Below are 19751 nucleotides of genomic sequence, written 5' to 3' on the forward strand. Positions count from 1 at the left end.
TGCAGACTCCAGTGTTGAAATGTCCTTTTATGGCCTAACATCAACATTGTGAGGGATGTGCATGGGTACTCAAATACTCTGTAAACTCTTGGTGGCAGTATCCAAATACAAAAAGTAAGATATATGTATATCAGCGCTGAGAAGAAAAAGTCTTTTGTTGAAGACGAGTCTTATCCTCCCATGAGGTGCTATATGCTGTGCTTTAGTACAATCAGTTATAGCTGTATTAGCTTGTTTTAAAAGGCAGCCTCCTTTACTCATCTAACATGAAAGCTTACTGATTTGCCTTTGCTATTCAGAACCAGAGATCCTAGCGGTCTCCTCTCACATGAGCTGAGACATTGCTCAGCTGTTTGGGCATTGACACTGAAGAGTCCATAATTTGTTATCTCATTGGTTTCCTTGCCAACATTTGGTGGCTGAATCGCGCCTAGGGGCTGCATGCTCCATTTCACTAGAACAGCCTCCTAAGCCTGCATCTATTCTTCCATCCATTCTTAAATCTATGTTTTTCTCCAGCTATACCACCTCCCAATCAGTCAGCCTCCAGCAACTCTTCTCTGAACCCTAAAAGGAACATAAACCTATGTTTTAAAATATAGCTCCAATGACATGACACAAGTTTAGAATGTACAATCACATTCACTCCTGTTCTCTTTATGGCGTGCTGTCCATAAAACAAAATGTTGTTGGCGCGATGTTATTTTTTTTTTTACAATGCAGTACAGCTGTGGTCGTGCCGCTTCATTGATGCGACGACAGGCGAATGGCAAGGAGATATACATGCAGTTTTAAGATCGGGCTGAGGCCTCAGCCAGCCCATAAATCCCAGCAGCAAGCCAAGGACAATACCAAACAGTGCTATAGAGAACGATACTGAGAGAGAGAGAGAGAGAGAGAGAGAGAGAGAGAGAGAGAGAGAGAGAGAGAGAGTGTGTGTGTCTAGGGCAGTCAATATTGATTACATTACTAGTCAGAAACTCTACTGGATTTTCTGACAATTACTTATTAAAAATTATTATAAAATGCCAAACCATTACATAACTAATACATAACATTTAAATAGCAACAAAAAAATCTGTAATATGGATTTAGAACTAGAAACCATTTTAATAAAATCTACATAAAACAAGGACACAAATTGTTAATGATGCGAAGCACAATACCACACCCTTTTGGAGGGGTCCTTATATGTGAGTGAGAAATAGCATGTTTGAGGTGCAATTCCTAAACGTGAGTGAGTGAGTGAGTGAGTGAGTGATTGTTAGTTACAGGCCAGTTTAGTGATGTGTTGCAGGATCTAAAAACATTGACAAAACTGCATACAAAGCTGCTTGAGTCTAATGGGGATGGAAAGATGGGACAGAAACTTTTAATAAGCATCATCATGCAAATTGCCATTCTGAATTCAGCAAGAAGCTACATTTAATTGATTATTTTAAGTAATTAATTTGAATCAACATTGGGAAATGTCACTCATCATATGGCATTGTTGATAAAAGAAGAGTTTAAGCTCCTGGGTACAATTCTCCAGCAGGAGGAAGCTGTTGTCACCATGGCTACAGACTAACGATTTATCCTTTAGCTGTGTTTTCGTCATGTGTTTCATTAGTGTTTTATTATTTACAAGAGAAAAGGAGGGGAAAATGTCAGCACTCGGTAGATTAAATACTTACTATGAAATATGCCATAAACTAACATTTAATATTATGAAACATATTAAATAGTTCAGCTTTGCATCAAATACCAGCTGAGCTTATACATAGAAACAAAAACAAAAAACTTGTATTTGTAAAGATCATGCTTTTCATCTGTTTGTTTAACGCCTGAGACACAGAGAAAGAGAACGAGAGAGAAGATACTGATAAGTTTCCAGACCACAAAAAGTGTTCCATTCAAAACATCAGCAAAAGGAAATGTGCACTAGTCTGTTTTTAAAAAACTGTGTAGTGCTGAAAAGTGTGAGATATGAGCCTTTCCTACCATCTACCTACCATCATTCGCCCTCATTAGAACGGTTTTAGCAACATTCTGTCAACTGTACACGCCTGTAGCTCTAATAGATCAGAGGTGGCTGGCAGAGTGGGCAGTGGTCTGTTTAATAAGGCCCCATTTCACCATCACCCACTGAACCCACCCCACGAATGCCACAAAACAGTTCTGAAAGGACACAGTGGTAAACACATGACTTTCTTTCCTGCTACATTGACACCTTCTTAAAAGTAAGTTTCTGTCATGATTTTCAAACAACTAAATTCTAGATTTCAATACTTTTTTAAGCAGATTATAAAATTTCACATGAAAGGGGAGGAAGAAAAGGCCTTTTATGTGTGGGATGACGCTGTGCTGTTAGCTTTTACTCTGGCTAGATTGAGAAGGTGACTATTTTACATATAACCGATTGCTTCTTTTGTCCTGCAGAGCCTTGTTCAATTTTCAGCCCGAAAGTGGAATGTATAGCTTTTCTTCCAGCAACAAAGACAAGGAATATATGTAGCAATCTCAATTGTACTGATGTAATAACTCAATACACTACATTTCAATTACACATGCACGCTCACACACACACACACACACACACACACACACACACAAAATTAACTTGCTAAGATGGAGAGTAAGTGAAATGCCACTATAGTATAGCTCTAGTCAGCTCTATTGTAGATTTACAATACAGTCATCAGCGCTGACCAAAGACTTAACTTTCTGTATGTGGCTTTGGGAAAAGTGAATTGTGAGCTCAGGCGTAAGACGAGAAGAAGAGAGGAACAGACAGAATGATCAAAAAAGCCGAGATTAAAAAAAAAAGCTGAAGAGGGCCTGGCCACTTCTCCCCCGAAGAGTCCATCAATTCGGGGCTCTCTCCTGGGAGGCAAGGCCTTCCCACAATGCCACTCTGCAGAAAGCCTGTTTTTCATAAATAATAACCTTCATGTCATGACCATCAATTCACAGAACGCCTGCCAGCAAAAAAATAAATAAAGAAATAAAGTTTAAAAAAATCTTTCTGATACAACAGCAATCGTTTTCCCCATGAGACGCAGTGAGTCATGGATTTTTAATAATACACACTTTATATGAGGAGTTGAGAGTCAGTCATCACTTTTAAATACTAGCGGCCTGGTAATGAGTCGGTAGGAAGGAGAACGCTCGGGTTTCTGCTGAGTCAGCTGTACTGCCCTGCAGCCCGGCCTGCACTCCACGCATTAGCTCTCCCTGCCTCTGAGACATGCTCTTTATTAAAGAGGGACATAGGGCTGAGATTGATCAGGCTGAGGAGTGTGTATGTGTGTGTGTGTGAGTGAGAGAGAGGGAGAGAGGAACAGTGTGGGGGTGAGAGAGAGAGAGAGAGAGAGAGAGAGAGAGAGAGAGAGATTAGGTTTCTACTTTGAGTTTGTTCTATTTATTCTACATACTTTTCCTCTTAATGCACTTGCGTTTGACAGGCATGCTTTATTCAGTGCAGCCTGCCGAATTAGACAGCACTGCCAGCCAATTTTGGAGAGATAATAATAATAAGGTAAAAAATATAATATATAGCCTGTGGTTTGTGTGTGTGTGTGTATTTATGTCAAAGCTCTGTCAAAGCTCATTTTTGAGTAAAGATAACTGCTGGTCAAATTAGAACTAAAATCAGGGAGTGAGGGAGAATGAAATAAAAAAGAGTGATACTCTTTACTCTCCTCTGTGAAGTGTGGCCTTTATTTAATGCCTTAGTGAAATATTCTTTCATTCATTCAATCACTGTCTGTAACCGCTTATCCAGTTCAGGGTCACGGTGGGTCCGGAGTCTACCCGGAATCACTGGGCGCAAGGCGGGAATACACCCTGGAGGGGGCGCTAGTCCTTCACAGGGCGACACACACTCACACATTCACTCACCCCTACGGACACTTTTGAGTCGCCAATCCACCTACCAACTTGTGTTTTTGAACCGTGGCAGGAAACCGCAGCACCCAGAGGAAACCTACACGGACACGGGGAGAGTACTTAGTGAAATATGTCCCTCTGAAAGATATAAAACCATCCGTACACTTTCTCAGCATCTTACAAGCAACCAGACAATCAGTAAATACTAAATGATACTGAATCAGGGGCAGATAGATGTGAAGATATAGGAAGATCTTGTTTGGAGTCATGAAAGTCCTGAAAATCCTAAATAGCTGTTGGTTTAGACATTAAGCTCCAAATAATAATAATAATAATAATAAATTGTGGACCTTTTTCATTATGTGTATAAAGATCTTAAGTCTGATCCTCCATTTCCTCTAAGTGGCAAGTTCACACTCCCTTCTCTTCCTGTAGCACACTTTTGTAAATGTTCTTGTGATCTGACTCTGCTGGCCACCAGTTATTTATTGTAATGTTGCTGCACTTGAGTCTGTGTCTCTGTATACACATGAAAAAAGAACAGAAATTCTGAAGATTTCCTTTCAGGTTTGTGTCATATTAGTGATTATTGGTGTAAAGCTCCTTTACAAAACCCATCTGGCAGCACAGTGTTTAATCTCTGGATGTAATTAAAGGTGGCCTTAATTCTTAATTGTTTTATCACTGTCCTCTGGACTCGGGTACTCAGACAAGATTAGTGAATTGTCCTGGGTGCAGGGTCAGTTAAGCTCATACCAAATACCTTCAATCAATAACCAATTTACTGAACCCAGGTAAGACAGCATTAGAAACATAATGAGTTCTTGTTTCAGTTGCTTTCCAGGTTCATCACACATACACATATGTATCCATTTCAGACAAAACTTAACACACACAGATTGGACATTCTCACAGAAAAGCAAATGAAATGTTGCTACTTGTGCTGACTGATGACAACAGCACTAGGTGCATGCATAGAAGTTAAAAGATGCAGGAAATCCAATCCAAGCCAATTCATGTTACAAGCCAATGAATTGGATAAGTATCTAAAACCGTATATGAAATTACTGAATTTTGTTTTGAAAAGACCAGATTTGACATGTTCACACAGCCCCAAAAAATCAGATCTGTGTCAACTTAAAGCATTCACCCTGGTACTGTTAATGTAGCTTTGACTATCTGCATTTAATACATTAAGGATGTGTTGGAGTGTCTGTCGTAATCCTAACATTAATACCAGACAGATGCCAACAGAATTCTGGCTGTATATTTGTTATTCCCAAATTCCCATTTTTTTATTAACCAAACATAGACCTCCAAACCTTTTTTATAGACTGCTGTAAACTAGATACAACTGATGTTTGAGCACCCAAGAGAACTGCCTCCACTCTTGGGTTCAGTGCACACCTGCACCATGCCCCAAGTGGCATATAAATCTGTGCATAATAAATCAAATATACAAATAATTAAAAATCTAGTTTCAAATGACAGATCAAGCACTGCTGCAGATATTGAACAGCTTCATCAGTTGTTTTTAGGACTGTGCAAAAATCCTCAAGCCAAAAGATTCCCCTGAAGTGTTCATATTGTAGGTAGGGGTCTGTTTTACCTCAACGCAAGTAATCATTTACAAAGCCATTTTACACTTATTCTATCAAAAAAACAAACAAAAAATATCTGTGCTGTGCTCACTTCAGTATGTCATTCAAATTCATCCAATAAAGAGTACAATAACAATGCTTCAGAGAAGGTACACATCCTCTGTGTCAGTTTCAAGGCAGCTCAGATACAAAAGCCTGGGGGTTACTTTATGTTTGTTGTCGTTTATTCCGGTGTGTATAATGTACGTGTATCAGGGAAGACCTCCAGGGCCGATACTCTGTCAGTCCAAATGGGCCATGATTCATTTCAGTAATGAATCTCAATTACAGATACAGCAGTATGGAATCTCTGACCCATAAATGATAATGAACGGAAATAATTTCTTGTGGGGGAAACCAATGCCAAGGAATTTATTTTAATGGATTTAAACAACCACACTAACAAATAGTATAAAGTGGAATGAACAGATGATAAGTAACGTGAGTACAAAATAAAATCTAGTAAAAGGGTAAGAATATAAATGACCTAGGTACTCTTAAGTCTAGCCATTCCATACTATTGTACCTGCTTGAAAAATTATTTGATCATTAAATATGGTCCTGCTACATGCTGAATAGATCAGATTAATAATGAGTTTTTAAATGACCAATATGATTAGTAGCTTTTTGTGAATTTAACTCTGTGTACCTGCATTTTCACCTCAAGGAACAGTGAGATTCTCTTCTGTAGGTTCACAAAAGCACAAACACCACACATAAAAAACTTGTGTCCAATAAAGAACAGTCATAAAGATTGGTCTGGTCTTCCAGCACCGAAGGCCGTGTTAGACTTCCATTGTACAAATGGAAGTGCCCGCCCATTCCTTCTCCCCATGGAACGCCTCCAAATTGAAGACCCACCAGTTGCACAACTGTCCTCCAAGCTAAATTCTTCATTTCACTCACGCGTTGCAAAGAAACCTGGCTGACTTTGATCAAGAGGCCTTCAACTCCACAATTCTGCTCTCTGACAAAACAGAGAAGAAGCCCCTCAGGTGGCTGCGAGATCAATAGCAGATCTAAAACTCTCTCTGGATCAGCTGCACCTGAGCCTCCACTTCACAGAAAAAAAAAATAAAAACACTCTCGTGGCCTAATCAATACCATGCATCAAACCAGCCTCACTTATTTCCATTGATCATTCTATGTCTGTGCTTCGTCAACTTCGGCAATTCCACACTCTCAGCCTGAATACAATTACGCTGAAGCGTGCTGGCCACTCAAGCACTCGCTGACGTGGGAAAATTAGAGCTATAAGAAAACAAGGAAAAGCATGACAGCACATCCCCAACTTTTTGACTTAAAATTATTTGAGGCTGTGCTTTTTTCCTCCCATGTGTGTGCGCTTGAGTGTGTGTGTGTTTGCATTTTTCTTGCTCTGAAGCACTGTCATGGAAGTCTTTAATTAACTCAGGGAGATTGAAACTCAAAACAGGAAGCGTTGGAGGATTTGTTCATCTGTAAACGCTGTCATGGAGGTGGCGAGCCGTTGCAGAACACTGGCATCACCCAGCCACATCCCCTCCATAAGAGAACAACGCCAGGAGTGCTGAACAACAGCAAAGGAGAGGGGGAAGAAAAAAAAAAGTGAGTAATTGGATTGTGAATAAGCAGTTTCTATCTGCCAATTATCAGTGGCTTTTCAGCAGAGTTAAAAGGTTCTCTTTTCTTCTCAGAGAGAAGATTTTAGAAGATGAGGCATTCTGCCAGGTTTTGACTGCCACAGAGCTGTGAATCAATTCGCTGAATTAACTGTCTTACCATCAATTCCAACTTTCCATCATACTGCAGGTTTAGGGCATTTTAAAAAGCTAGCTTATATGCTAAGCTAGCCCTACAGCAAGCTTTAGAAGCACTTGTTCAGACAGGCAGGCTTGAATCTGTTTTAGATATGTCTAATTTGGGTTGGAAATATGGTGTAAGTCCAAAAAGGCAAAATCTGATCACATATGTTGACATCAGGAAGTGAGACAGGAAAAAACGTACTTTTATTAAGACAATTACATGTGTGACCATAAAGTGTAACTGTGTTTTCTGGAGTAATTGAATTCTCTCTAATATTTCTGAGATGAGCTGGAGTGGCATTTAGGATCCAGAGCCAATCATTTGTGGATAAACGCCATCAAATACTTATAGAAATGTGCCCACCATCTTGTGTTGAGGAGTAGATTCCCCAATATTTGGTTATTACCTTTGGTTTCAGTAGAAATGTTAGATAAGAGGGTTTCAGCAAACCATAGAGCCATTGAACCATTGACCATAGAGTTAAATAACAGCTCCTGTTCTAATGTGATAGGATGTCATAGCATCCTTCTATTACACATAATTAAGAGCATGTTCCACACAGAGTTCCCACCAGCCAGCTGCAATACCACATACAGACATCCTTACAGAACTCAAGACTAATGAAATGGCTAAAGATTTCCTTTCAATCTGAGGGTCAGCAATCAATTTAGAAACAGTGGTGCCTTATTAAAATGCAAACTAATAATGAAAGCAGGGCCTCAAGGTGCAAAAGGGCTTAGAGGATCCATGTGAGTATTAAGCGCTGTAGCACACACCCACAAGGCCCCGTCTTGACACTGGCTTGATTGATTAGGCTGGATGGGGTGGGAACTCTGGCCACACTTTATATACGGAAAGCTGCAGGGAGAAATCCTTGAGGTTGTGACCCATATCCAAGTCCTACATACTAAACATGACAGTGAGAAGTCAATAGAAAGTGCAGTTTCAGAGGTGGAAGCTGAAGTCAGGGTGGATGATATGGTACAAATAGAGCATGGTACACTACCTATTTTTTATTTTTTTTACTTTTTTCACCCCCCGAGATGGGCAAATAAACTGGAAAGGAACAAAAACATACAAACATACCACAACATACAAAAAACGACAAGCCTGCACACAACAGTAGTTAAGTATCTATGGGAGGCAAGACATTTGCAAACATTTGGTCTAAATGTGCCTGTTTCTGTACAGAAGTATTACTGCTACCATTCATACACTGACAAAATGTTGTGGTTTTAATTTGCCATGATTATGATATATTAGCATATTGCCCACCCTTAAGATAAATACTGTAACACACAAAGAACCTCATGCTGAGACAGGTGTTGTCGCTGCTTGCTACTTTTAATTATGCAGGAAGATCTGAACTGACTCTTTATAAAGGGTCCTATTAATTAACCAAGCTGGCTCATTACCTGAATTTAATGAATCTCTCTCTCCCACTCTTTCTCTTTTTACATCTCTTTTCTCTCGTTTCCATTTCCTTCTCCTTGCTTAAATAGGCTGGTAGAGGCATTCACATTAACATGCGCTGAGTGTCTCTGTTTATGCGAGAGAAATATAGCTCAACCCCCTCAATACTTAATACATACACACACATTCACGAGAGCTCACGTCTGGCCTCCGGTGCAGATGGCAGTGTAATCCATCAGAATGTCACTGGAGATATAAAGCAGGGCCAGAACGCGATGGCTTCTCATTGTGTTTATGTATTAATGACAGACAGAGCAATTCTCTATTTTTTTTCCTCCTAGCACTCAATAGAAAGTTTACATTTGGATGAAAGCAGAGACGAATATTTCTCTGTGGTCTTCCTCAAAACAGTCTGAGAAACAGGCTGTGTTTCAGCAATGAGCAGGTGTCTTTCAGGAAACCAAATAAACCCCAGCTTTGTAATAAGTGTTAGGTGAGAGAGGGAGAGACAGAGCGTGAGAGAGAAAGAAAGAAAGAAAGAAAAAGAGAAGAGATTAAGCTCTCAAGACCAAGTGGATGAGAATCCCCTACTCCTTCCTCTTATCTGTGTCATGGGCACTGCCGTTGCTGTGGCGACAGGCCATGCATATGATGGATGGCTGGTTTCCACTCGTAGTGCCCCTGCACGATGCTGTTACTATGATAAATGGCACCTTAGGTAACAAATCTCTACGTGTCCCCACGGCAACAGACCACAGAAATACACAAACAGCACAGTGGGATAGGTCACAGCCCCCTCCTTTCATGACAACACACTCTGCCATGCAGCAAAAGCAGGGGGTCAGCACGTCTTACAAAACACACACTCCCTCATATATGCAAATGCACACCTAGGTGTTCAGTTATTAAAAAACAGTGAAAACGCACATACATATTATATCATCAGTTAATAATTTTAAGGTTTTGCTGGCTTTATAACAAGAACTCAGTTAGTCAAGGTATTTTGTACATAAACACATACACTATATGGGGTTGCGTAGACTAGTATACCCTGGCCAGCCATAACATTAAATACACCTCCTAGTTTCTATATACATTATCCATTTTTACAGCTCCATTGATCATACTGGAGCACTTGGTAGTTCTATAATTACAGACTGTAGTCTATCTGTTCCTCTGTATAAATTGTTAGTCCCTGTTCACCCTGATTTTCAATTGTCAGGACCCACAATAAACCACCCTTAGAACAGTAATTATATGAGTGACGCTTAAGTGGTGATGTGTTAGTGTTACACTTGTAAAAGTGGATCAGACACAGCAGTGCTGCTGGAGTTTTCAAACAGGAAAAATCCACATCAACTGATGACAAGAAGAAGATGAATAACACAAATTGTGCAGCAACAGATGCGCTCCTATGTCTGACTTTACATCTACAATGTGGACCAACAAGGTAGATGTGTCTGACTGAGTAGACCCTGAGCAGTACTGCTGTGTCGGATCCCCTCATCTCAGCGCAACACACACTAACCTATAACCATCATGTCAGTATCACCACAGTGCTGAAAACAACCCTCCACTTAAATAATAGTGTAAATAAAATCTACTGTTTAGTATATTACAGTCTACAGAATACACCTATTGTTCACATAACTCTAATCCCCAGTCAAATGACCATTAATGAGGTCTTTTACTTATGTAAAGTGTTATTAAACACAGCACTTCTGTTCATCTCAAAATAACTGGACAAAGCTCCATTAATTTCAGAAAACATAGTTCTAGTGCTCCACCACCCAGTGCTGTGAAGATTTATACCACTCTAAACAATGCTTAGCACTTAGCTTATAGGCTCATAGGTCAGAAATATGTGCACATTTAAGTCTCAGTAGTTACTCATAAGAAGTGTTTACAATTTTTTTTTTTTTGATATTCAGAACGCTTGTGGTGTTCGTTTTATTTTTTTGAAAGCATGATCAAATGATAAAAATTGACTGCCATTGAAAAATTTAAATCCACTTCAGTTATGTGCTCCATACAACCTTAACTCACACTATCACTCACTCACTGTGTTACTTCTAATGACGTTCCTTATAAAAAAAATAGCTTACATAAATAGAATGATGGATTAGATATGTTTCCATCTGGGGATTTAAAAGTCATTATGCTGTTTTCAGCTGAAGAATCTAAAGGATGGCCAATGACTACCCACCTAGCAGTTCCTACTTATTGCTTTATATGGCTTTATTAAAAGAACACAAGCCAGCCTGCCAATCACTGACAAACAGCCCTGATTCACATGTACTGTTGTTTCCACACCTTGTATAAGCTCACAGACATCTGGTATGGAGGAGGACTGGAGGTGGAGGAAAAACATCTATTTTGGTTACAAACATCTTCCAACAGAAGAACATGTTCCTCACACTGTTCACTACACAAAGTCTGAAACAGCAAACTACTGTGAGGTAATCTCTTGTAGCGATATTTAGCACCTAAACCAGCCAGGATTAAATGACATTTACAGTACACTAAAATAACTCTACATTTGGGAGGTAGATTGATCCCACAGCTTAGGCACAAACGTGTGAAATGAATCTTCTTCTAAAAGAAGGAGTGCAGATGCTACAGTATAAATAATGCAGGATATTTTTTTTCCTATCATGACAAAAAAAGTGTCTTTCAACTTGGAGCTTCATCATTTGGTGACTCAGCACATACTGACGGGTTCTGATCTGCTCAGCTTTCACATCTGTGGTAGAATAATAAAACTAGTTTAGTTACATCTATGTTTTTAAAATCATGGCTCATGCAGCTCCTCCAGTGTGTCCCATTCCACAGGTAATGTTTTCCTATGGCGACTGTAAAAGCTGTGTGTTTGCAACTAAGTGGCTCTTTCATCAATGGAATTGCGAATTGAAAAGAAACTAAATTCAATGATTTTACAACGTGTCTGTAAACATTTGTGAATATAGTTTAGATGTTAGCATACTTTGCTACAGGTAATAACCTAAACTGGCCTGTCCCCTGTGTCATCATTTTATTTTAGCATCTGTTTGTTCACATCTGTGGTCCAAAAAATCCAAGTAACTCAGCCAAGGCCTATGAAACGCAGACCTTCCAAAGACTGGTGTTTTGTTTTGTTTTTTAAAGCAATCTCCTCAAGGTATCATGAGCAAATGTACAAACAATGGACCATCACCAGCAAGCAATCGTTCAGAAACGAGGAGCAAATTAAGAGCATGGGCCGAACAAATTTTGCTCTAAAACGCAACTACAAAGGAACTGATGAAAGAGAAGGAGGTATCAGATACCAAGATCATCCAGCATTCAGAGAGTGCTATATCACTGCCACTATTTAAAAATAGATGGAGGATTATTTCGAATCTGTAGGAGGATTATTTATAAATACTGAAGCTAACCTCCAGTTTCAGTTAAAAAAGTTGAAACTTGGTTACAACTGGGTCTTTTAGCAAAACAATGATCATAAGGGTCACCCAAATATGTGACAAAAGGCCAAAAAACTGGAGAGCATTGTAAGACATTTTTGCTATAGCTTTTGATTCAAGTCAAGCAGTGAAAGGCCAAGCCACCAAACAATAACGATGTCTATGTACATGTAGTAATCCACTGGAATATTAAATAAAATAAAGTGTGTTTAAGTAATTATTTTAACTTCCCTAAGTTCATTCATTCATTCATTTTCTGCAAGCGCTTATCCAGTTCAGGGTCGCAGTGGGTCCAGAGCCTACCTGGAATCATTGGGCACAAGGCAGGAATACACCCTGGAGGGGGTGCCAGTTTTCAGTCGGCAATCCACCTACCACCATGTGTTTTGGGACCGTGGGAGGAACACTGGGAGAACACAACAAACTCCGCACAGACAGTCACCCGGAGCGGGACTTGAACCCATCCAGGTCCCTGGAGCTGTGTGACTGCGACACTAGCTGCTGCGCCTCCGTGCAGCACGCTTTTAAAATGTACAATTATAATAGAATAAGGCACAATTATGTTCCCTAACTAAAGGTATGAACCATTTAGTTATGTACCTATGTACCTTTCAGGGTCCACCACAGTGACAGAAAAAGTCACACAGTGTAGGATTGTCGATAATATATATATATAGCACTAAACTGTGTCTACATCGAATGGGATTTTTGAAAGTTCCCTTTAAGCTTGTCCATCCTCACAACAGTTATTAAAAGACAATGTATTTGTGGGCGGAGCACGACTAGGTCTACTGTTGCTATACACTGCAAATCCCCACGTCCCTGATGCAGCAAGACCAGGCCTAAAACAGGAGGTCACTTCACAGAGATGAAGGAAAACAAAATGAAACAAAACAGAGCGACAGGCGGATTGAACCTGATGTTCCATTAGCAAAGTCTGCTGGGAAATCAGAACGCCTGCTTTCTGGAGCACGTTCCATCCTGAGAGAGAGAGAGAGAGAGAAAGAGAGAGAGAGAAAGCACTGCCTCCCTTCTGTCCATCTACTCTGTTCCTATCTAACTTTCGCTCTCCCATGTCTTTTTTCTACCACAAATCTTCTCGGAAATCTCTCTCACACACACACACACACACACACACACACACACACACACACTTATGGACACTGTTAACATAGTACAGTTCAAGGCTGACCTCCCTTGACTGCAGCCGGGGGATAACTGGAAAGATGGAAACCATATGCAGCAAGTGTGTGTGTGTGTGTGTGTGTGTGCGCGTGTGTGCAAGAGAGAGAGAGAGAGAGAGAGAGAGAGAGAGAGAGAGAGAGAAATCTGGAGGGAATAATTCCCCATCTTTGTGCTCAGAACCTGGTGAAGAGAATTGGGGGGTGAATGAAAAAGTGAGAAAAAGAGAGAGAGTGAGAAAAAGGGAGAAAGGAGTAAAGGCATTACATTCTCTCTGGAAGCAATTGTCTAGATGAGTCAGGACAATAAGCACTAGACTGAGGGTGATAAAGGGTGGCGTGGCGTGGGGTGGGGGGTAGGGGGCACCAGCAGGGGTCATTGACCTGTGTGGTCTAGAGTAAAGGGGTGAAATGCTACTGAAGATATTTTGGGAAAGACACAGAGCAGAGGCTTAGTGTATTATGATGTGGACATGAGGTAATACATTTACAATAGATGTCTGTGTCTAAGAGAGAAAGACAGAGTGAAACAAAGGGAAAAAAGTTGAAAGGTGAGAGTTTAGGAGAGAGAGAGAGAGACATTTGAAGGATAGAAAGCGAAAGTTAGAACAATAAACAAAAAGGGAAGAACAGAGGAACATAGGAGAGAGAAAAGTGGGGAGAGGTGAGAAGTGAGGAAAGAGCAAGGGAAAGAATAAAAGAAAATAAAGAGAAAGAAATGAGAGAGGGAGAGAAAGAGAGAGAGATTGATCAGTGCAGATTGCCCTCTCTGACCTCTGTCCCATTTCTGCCCTTTCTATTCAACTGTTGTTCCCTTCCTTCTTCTATCGCCACATCTTTTTCACACGTCTCTATTCTGTCCTTCCACACACAGAGTCACAGGCCTCTCAGCACCCTCCCCCTCCTCTTTCAGAACAAATTGCTTTTGTCCGTCTTTAACATGTAAAGTCGGCTCAACCTGTTTCTTGCACACTTGGGAATCAAACATCTTCACTGGAAGCTGGATTAAGAGGAGAAAAAAAAACCTAAACCACACCCACTTGGCCAGCGGTCCACGTTATTGGTCCAGCCCCCCGTCACTCACCTGTCAAGCCTTCAGGTCCACCCTCAAATCCTCAAGGGAATTCTTTTGTGTTGCAGTTTTCAGGCTGAGGGCCTAAAGGGGAAGAAATCACACACAAACATCAGGCTGTAGATTCAAAAACTACATGTTAGAGCTGCAAAATATGCACCAATTATAGATATTTTAATGGTCATATTTTTACATATTGTCTGTGAATATCCAGAAATACATTCAATTATGAAGTAAATCCATCATTTAGTTAAACGCCCTATACATCACAAAACAATGTGTCTTCCTTTATTTTCATAATAAAAAAGTAGTATGTAAATAAGATTAAGCTAGTTAGCATTTAAGGTAGTTAGCATTTAAGGTAGTATGCAAATATTATTATAAAACATCCCAACTGCAAAAAAGTATGTGTTGTAAATTCACTCATGTTTCAAAGTCACACAAGTCACCCCACCTGCATATGTCCATTAATAATATGCGTGTGATATGAAAACCACAAAAAAAATACCTTGTTTTGTCGTATGTAGTGTATGTGAATTTTTTTAATAGTTAGCACTTTGCTTGATGCATTCTATTTAAAATAATTCAGCCACTGAAACATTTCCTCTGGTTGTTAGGCTACATTTTTCAATTCTGTCTATGTTCACACTTGAAGACTGTATCTCCAGTGCCAAAGCTGGACGAATTAGCAGTGCGACTAAAAATGGAAATGGCTGATATATGGTTCTTCATGGCAAAGTCTCAATAGCAGTCCAAAATGATTTTGACAAAAATAATTTATACTGTAACGTTAATTTCTCAACACATCAAAAGAAACACTAAGCTGAAACAAATGGGACAAAAAAGGGACTGGTTAGAGGGCTAATTGGCAATATCAGTAATGCAAAAGCCATTAACAAACAATAGGTTGTTCAACCCTAATGTGTGCACTCCTTTTGCTTGCTCCTCTTTTTCTCCATTCCTGTGCTCTTTCAGTGTGGGCTGAAGCCGTGGGCCGTGACTGCCAGTGATTGATTTCAGGCGGCTGTCAGCTCCGCCGTCCAACGACATGACGAGAGAAAGAGAAAACTACAGGGAGACGCATTTACAATTCTCAATCAAAAGAGCTCTGTACTCACTCTTTCTCTCACCTCCCCCCTCAGGTCTGAATCGAGGTCTGACTGGCATACTGATGTCATGGATTTGCGCGCCACATTTGGCCCAAACAGAATGACTTTCTGGCCCTCGGCTCACACGCTCTTTCTTTTTCTTTTTTTTTTTTTTTTTTTTTTTAATCGGAGCCCCTGCCAGTTCCCACTGCGCTGAGAGAAGCCTGAGAAAAAACAGGCCCAATTAGCAGAGCAGGGGGCTTAGCAGGGGCCAGACAACCACACTACCAAACACACACACACATACACACAAACACAGATACAAGACTGAGGAATGACAAGTTCATTGAGAGCCACAGGGCAAAAACCATTGCAGGAACAGCAATAAAGAGAAGAGCTTAAGACCATCTTATCCGCAGAATTTACGTCGTTAAGCACGCCAGCTAATGACAGTCTGGGAACGATGCTTGGGACAGATAGAGACAGAAGAAAGGAGGTAGAGAAAGCGAGATAATCTCCCTTCGCTATCAAACGGGGATCGAATCCAAACTGTGCTCCATAAGTCGTGCCAATTAAGATGTCAAGCTGCCAATCACAAGCATTAGGAAGAGAGAGCTCATGCATATTCATAGCTTCTTTAAGTGAAGGGTAGGAATACATTAGATTACATTACAGCTAGACCAGGCTGAGAATTAACAACCGGGAGAACAGGCATTTTGTAATTTGCACCTTCACTGACCCAAGGCTAGTGCTGGAGGATATTGCTAACAATTTTCAAATATATTATGGTATGAACGTATACCTTTCTTAGCATTAATGAAGTGAATAAAGCCTTACTGGTAGAGTTTTTAAAGCCTCATAGCACCTTTTTTTACTCTGTTTCTTGTCTTAAAAGATTACACAGTGTTTTAAACAACAGACAGGAACCTTACAATCAATGCCAGTAAATTTAACACACTGTAGTTAAGTAATATTTTTGATAAATATCAATACTGAATAAAACAGAATAAAATCAATACTCTTGTGCCAGTAAATACAAATCATAGAGCACTTTAAGGTCAGAATGACCTACATAAAATATGCCGAACTATTGAGCTCAGCCCAGACTGCTTTTTAAAACAGGCAGAATATAGGTAAGCCAATTAGAAATTCATATAATTTACATATTGGTTTTCTATAATGGGACGTACATTCAGGAGAGTCGGATGAGGCAGTACCTCACGTTTATAAATTATATAGTCATTTATTTCACTTTCATTTTGATACTATTGATAAAACAGCCCGTTGCTATTGATATAATTGCGATAAATATAGTTTCACAAGAGGCAGCTGTTATCTCTGCATCAATAACGAGGGCGCACGAAAGCCCAAGTACTGACCACACTCCCCACTACAACAAAGTATGTATTTCATTAATAAATAAAGGCAAGCCCACGCAATGTATAATGTTATTTGTGTTGAAGTCAATATCTGGACTTTATTGGCAACAAGGGCTGTCACGGCACTGATGTGAGTTAGAGCGGTTGAAAAAAATGTAACGCGTTCTTCTTCGTCCGCTTCAGCTCTTTCAAGTAATAATTCAAATCAGGCTTAGATCCTATACACAGAGCGCACCAAAACACACTGAGAACCAGGGAATGTAATGTGGCAATGCATGCATGAAGAATGTGACATTAACTAGCAAAAATACCACCGCCTGATCAAACCAAGTTACTGAGAATTTAATCATTTCATCTCTTTCGGTTCATATATGTGCACACCTGGGTCTGTCCAGCAACTCACCCAACGTTGATCTCACTGCACATTAGAGGAGCGTTAGGCTGGTTTCTGGGTGAAATTGGCCATGACTAAATTGGAAAGAAAATAGTGTAGAGACAGCAATGTTCTGGAAAGATAAGACAACATACGCTTCCTCAAAGGTACATGAGGCCAGCCACTGCTTCTTTTCAAACTTCAGTTTCGCCTGACCAAAGCCTGCACTGGGTAGCATGATGTTGGGTGATGAGGATGAATCATGAAATCTAGGGGCCAAATCTTAGACTATTTTGTGTGTGTGTGTGTGTGTGTGTGTGTGTGTGTGTGTATATATATATATATTAACTGTTGTATTGTTGTTTAAACATTTTTTATAACGAAATATAATAGAAAAGCAGAACATTTGACATTTTTTACTGATAGTGTGAGGCCTTAAAAGAAAGTACAGCATGTAACCTGTAGGCAGTAGGTAGTTCGAGGCACCTTTAAAGCTGTATATGATCAGAAAATGAAATGATCTGACTGTCTGCCTCTCTCTTTCTCTCTCTCTCTCTCTCTCTCTCTCTCTCTCTACTGCGGCAGTCAGAGACATTGCAGTGACATTGACAAGAGGCACATGTTCAGAGATCACTCAGCAGCCTGCAGCCCTGTACTATTCTCTCTCTCTCTCTCTCTCTCTCTCTCTCTCTCACCTGCTGATAGTCTCTTCCCTGATGCTCCCGCTACATTATTCTCCCATGTCCTTTTCTCACTTCTCCTTTTTTGTTTTCCTGTCTCCCTATTTTGTTTTCACATTATCTTCCTCATACTTTTCCTGCTCTCTCTCTCTCTATCTCTCTCTCTCTCTCTGAGAGAAGTTGCCTATTACAGATTAAATTAATCCCCATCAAGTAGAAAACAGACACCACATGCCCAATGCAAAATTAAAAGGCTGGCACCCACAGACGTGTGTGAGAATGTGTGTGTGTGATAGTGTGTGTGTGTGCGTGTGCCTCCAATCCCTCTGCTTGATTAATGTAAATCAATGTGGTAAAATGGCTGCTCGTTCTGCAGTAGCTTCAGTGATGGCAAACAGAGCAAACCACACACACATGTATGCGCCCGCACACACACACACACACACACACCTGCAGCCCTTCTTCAGACTACGCTACCACATCCCAACCAGCCAGCGTACACAGAGCTGCACTTTTACATGCCTTAATTCTTCTTTCGTGTTTGTTTACTCCTACTCTGAGTGTGCTGTACACTTTCTGATTCCTCTCCACTATTTCTCATATTAACAATATGCATCAATGTTTTTAAAAAGCTTAACAGATGCTCCACACAACCACCTTTTAAAGAATTAGTGCTTGCGAGTTCAAACCCCAGCAAAGACATTATTATGTGTAAAAAAATCATAATAATATTAATAATAAATATGTGGGTGTCTATTATGTGATGTAACTGAACTTGTAGTGAGCATCCTCCTCCAAGTGTATTGAGCTCTGTCCTATAACATTAACAGCAAAATAATAATAATTTTATATAATATATATAATAAATTAATTAAATTGCTGTTCATTTGCTGAATGTAACATAAAACCTAGCCTCACTTTCCCAGCCTCAAAGGACAGATAGATAGGGGTTATATTTAAATAGCAACAGCCTGACAGACAAAAAATGTACAAGTCTGTCATTTCAAGAATGACTGAGTCTCGCGGGTGAAAATAAAAACATGCCCAAAAGCTAAGAATGAATTCATATGTGACTGAGTAATACATTGAGAGGGGAAAATATTTCAACTGAATTCATAAATGATGATGTAATACCCCAAGAGAGCCGCTTATAATGAATTCAATGGTGACTGAGAAATGCACTCTGGAAAATAATTGAGTTTACTGTAGCTCACTTGGACATTGAACTCTATGTGGAGACTGTTCTCTTCACCCAGAGCACTGAGGAAGAGTAGACCCTCTTTACCCAGAGCACTGAGGAAGAGTAAACCCTCTTTACCCAGAGCACTGAGGAAAAGTAGACCCTCGTTATCCAGAGCACTAAGGAAGAGTAGACCCTCGTTATCCAGAGCACTGAGGAAGAGTAGACCCTCTTTACCCAGAGCACTGAGGAAGAGTAGACCCTCGTTATCCAGAGCACTGAGGAAGAGTAGACCCTCTTTACCCAGAGCACTGAGGAAGAGTAGACCCTCGTTATCCAGAGCACTGAGGAAGAGTAGACCCTCTTTACCCAGAGCACTGAGGAAGAGTAGACCCTCTTTACCCAGAGCACTGAGGAAGAGTAGACCCTCTTTACCCAGAGCACTAAGGAAGAGTAGACCCTCATTATCCAGAGCACTGAGGAAGAGTAGATCCTCTTTATCCAGAGCACTGAGGAAGAGTAGACCCTCTTTACCCAGAGCACTGAGGAAGAGTAGACCCTCTTTACCCAGAGCACTGAGGAAGAGTAGACCCTCTTTACCTAGAGCACTGAGGAAGAGTAGACCCTCTTTACCCAGAGCACTGAGGAAG

The 19751-nt window shown here is 40.3% G+C and overlaps 1 protein-coding gene across 5 annotated transcripts in view; it reads right to left on the bottom strand.

Moving 5' to 3' along the window:
- Positions 1-19751, bottom strand: part of sulf2b (sulfatase 2b) — a 166234-nt gene that overhangs the window by 122399 nt on the left and 24084 nt on the right. For all 5 annotated transcript variants that reach the window (XM_066670765.1, XM_066670764.1, XM_066670771.1 and 2 more), the window contains exon 2: positions 14414-14485. The gene's annotated coding sequence lies outside the window, so the exon portion shown is untranslated. The remainder of the gene's footprint in view (positions 1-14413; positions 14486-19751) is intronic.

This window comes from Hoplias malabaricus, chromosome 5 (assembly GCF_029633855.1).
Source record: "Hoplias malabaricus isolate fHopMal1 chromosome 5, fHopMal1.hap1, whole genome shotgun sequence".
NCBI classification, from domain to species: domain Eukaryota; kingdom Metazoa; phylum Chordata; class Actinopteri; order Characiformes; family Erythrinidae; genus Hoplias; species Hoplias malabaricus.